We start from the raw sequence: 3,770 nt of genomic DNA on the forward strand, positions 1-3,770 counted from the left end.
AAAATAAGAAATTTTTTGCACGGTTTTGTAAAACTAAAGAAAATAATAATAATTTAAAAAAATTATTAAAATTAGAAAAATATTGGGTTCACCTGCGCTGAAATAAAACCCCTTAGCGTTCTTATAAAAAATGCTAAGTTTAGCAAAAGCCAGTAACCATTACTATGTTGATTTCGTTTTAAGGAGAACAGTCTAAGATAAATATATTACTAATATACTTCATAATCTGGAAATCCTATTAATGTTGTTATAATAACTGAAATATTATGAATGTATTATTCAAATAGTAATTATTTTCAACTAGCAATAATTACATCTCAGATGAACTTCATTGGTTACGATATCACCACTGCGCAAAGTTTTTTTTTTTTGCCCAGAGGTAAATAATCCTTACGTCCGGAACATAACATCTACGTTCCACGTCCAGGGCGAAAACAACTGTAACAACGTAAGTAATATTCATAATGCTGGCTAACGTGGCTCCAAGTGTTTTCCCTCGGAGATGGAATTATCATCGGTCTGATTCAACCTACAGGCCGTACTATAAGGACTGGATTTTTTGGCCACCTGCAGATATGAAAATTTAACTGATTAAGGAAATGGATTCACACCATCTTTAGAGCTTGCGATGTGGCAGCTAGGGTAGAAGTGATTGCAGGTGTAACAGAGACCCTTACGCTGTCCACATGCCCCTCACGATGGCAAGCATGTAGCTAACGTACGTCGGTGCATGGGAGCTCTGAAAACTTTGATGTGTAAGGGTCTCGAGTCAGTGCGGAGATTGCGCATCCGCTCTCTGCCAGGACATATGTCGGTTCCACCGGAGTACCGGACCGGATCTCCAGAGTTGGTAGCCCTGGAATGGGGGTATACTACGGCGGCTAGCCTTGCTACAGAAGAGATAAACGTATCATGCAGCCTGAACAAATTAATGTGATAACCCCACGCAAACACCCTCGTTTGGAACCAACCATTTCGCCTGAGGCGAAAAGGAGAAAAAGTACAGAGGCTTGAAGGATGGAAGAGGAGGTAAAGAGCACGCAGAGAGCTCTATTCAAAAATAACTTTGGTAACAAAATATCTGGTCGTTAGTAGAGAGGAAGACAATTTTTCGAGGATAAGTCCTTTCCTTATCGCTCGAGAGATAAATAATTGTGCTGGAGGCCCAGTAAAGGAAATCCGTAAAACATACAACGGAATTCATATAAAGACGACGAATGACAACCAGTTGCAGAAGATCCTTAGGCTGAAGAAGATAGTTAAGTTTGGTGTTTGAGTTGATCCACACAGCACCCTCAATACTTAAAAAAACGTTGTAGTTTGTTGGGATCATCTCGATTGTACGGAGCAAAAGATTGTAGAAGAATTGACACCTCAGGAAGTTAATGAATGTCGAAGGATGAACATGAGGAGAAACGGCGAAGTTCTTCCATCTGCATTTCATGTTCTTACTCTCAATAAAACATCCCGCCAGAGAAAGTGCGAGCAGGAACAAACTGTCTCGATGTGCGAGCTTTTGTGCCGCACCCCATGAGATGTTTCAGGTGTTAACGGATTGGCCACAAATATTCATGTAGGAGAGCCATGCAAAGATCATCCTTCTTGTGTAAACTGCAAAGGACAGCATTCCTGTGGATCAAGAAACTGTTCTACTTACAAAGACGAGGTAGCTGTGCAGGAAGTCAAAACCCGGCAGAAGGTCAGCTACTTCGAAGCAAAGAAGATTGTAAACGCACGCAATCCTAGAGCAACAAAAACTTATGCTCAGGCTGTGGCTGCAGTTTTTGCTCTGACTGCTGTGATACAGACAAACTTCTCGGCAAACATGCCGCTGCGTTGGCTAACATGACTGATAGAATAATAGATATTAGAATGAAATCTCTCACTCACAAAGAATTTAAAAAGCCTTTGATAAAAGTACAGCCTCCAAAGTCTAAGTCGACTATGAATAAACGCGAATTTTGCGACAAGAAAACAGCTACTAAATCAGAGGCAAAAGTGAGCTTGTGTGACGTACTTGATGATGATACAAGGAGAGTGACTTCTTTGCAGTCTTCTATGGAGGCTCTCAAGCATATATACTTAATACATAATACTTAAATACATAATGGGGCATTCGTGGCAATCTGTCAGTTTTACTCATAAACTATATAAATGACCGTACTTTCCAAGTACGCGTCAACAACGAATACTCATCAGCAATATGATCGGAAAATGGCATGCCATAAGACCCACCGTTGAGCGCTACCTTGTTTACGATCGCCATTAATAAATTGATATTAGCCACTCTAGCAGAAATCAGCAAAATGTCGATGATCTGGCAATTGTATATGCCAGCAACACTACAGCTATGGTGAAGTACAAATTGAAATGTGAGATAAACGCTCTCAATGAAGTTGGAAGGAATAATGGTTTCAAATTTTCACCAGAGAAAACGTGCTGTATACACTTCTGTAGGAAGACAATTCCTCACCGAAGTCTTCTTTTGACCAACGACGACCATTCAATGGAATACATAAGCAATTTTTAGGTCTTTTACTAGATAAATCCTTTACACGAGGATTACATATACAGGAATTGAGTGGTACATGCAGAAAAGCCGTAACCATTATGAAATGTTTATCCAACATCAATTGGAGCTCAGATAAAGAAATACTGCTGAGGCTGAATAAAGCACTGTTTCAATCGAATTTCGACCACAAATGTATTGTGTATTCATCCGCGAGAAAGTCGCATTTATGAAAGTTGGATGTAATACACAAAAATGGAATAAGACACGCTACAGGCACTTTCCAATTAGTCCGGCGACTAGTCTAATGTCGGAAGCCGGAATTATAGAAGAGAGATCCTGTTATTATGATATGCGGCAAATATATTCTTTTCCTATTCATATCAATAATAAAATATTCAGTAATCATCCTTTGGCTGCATTATACGAACGTCGTGCTACCTATTGCAGATCAGGAGGAAAAAGGTGCCACGAATTGACAAGAAAATATGAAATTGCTTTAAGAGAAACGTTAACAAGTTCTACAAAAGAAATACGACGTGGTTCTTACCAGAGATAAATCCAAGATTGGATCTCTCCTGTAGAAAAATAAAAGAGAAACTATCAGCAATCATCCAACAGAAATTTTTATTAACCATCAGTGATTATGAAGAATATATTAAAATCTAAACTGACGGTTCGAAAAGCGAACACGGTGTTGAATGCTCTATATATGTAAATGGAGAACCCCATTTTTGAAAACTGCCAGATATGGCAAGTGTTTATACGGCAGAACTTATTCCCATACAGCAAGTTTTTCGCTACCCTGAACATTTCTGCAGAGAGAGAGAGAGTGCTTATATGTTCCGATTCGTTAAGTGAACTTACTACAATTCGGAACAAGAATATTAAGGATTTCTTATCGACAACATCTTGTCCGTGTTGTACGTTTTAAATGGACAAGGACAACGATGTGTATTTGTATGGACTCCAGTTCATGCTGGTATTGCAGGAAATGAAAGCGCAAACAAAGCTGCCAGAAAGGCAAAAATCTGTGATAACTTGGGTATAATTCTTGTAAGTGGCAGACGTTGAAAATTCTAACTATGATAATAAGAAACAGGTGTAGTAATGATTGAAAAAGATTAAATACCAACCTAAACGCAGTTAAGACTTCTGTATATAAATGGGAGAGCGACGTGAAGCTGACTCGCCAAGAATAAGTGACGGTGACCAGACTCAGAATTGGTCATACGCTTATAACAAATTCATATTTGTTAAC

General features: G+C 38.9%; 1 pseudogene; it reads right to left on the reverse strand.

Annotated features, from left to right (window-relative positions):
• Positions 1-246: 246 nt before the first annotated feature.
• Positions 247-361, reverse strand: LOC142318587 (U4 spliceosomal RNA; annotated as a pseudogene).
• Positions 362-3,770: the final 3,409 nt, after the last annotated feature.

This window comes from Lycorma delicatula, chromosome 1, assembly GCF_047948215.1.
Source record: "Lycorma delicatula isolate Av1 chromosome 1, ASM4794821v1, whole genome shotgun sequence".
NCBI lineage: Eukaryota > Metazoa > Arthropoda > Insecta > Hemiptera > Fulgoridae > Lycorma > Lycorma delicatula.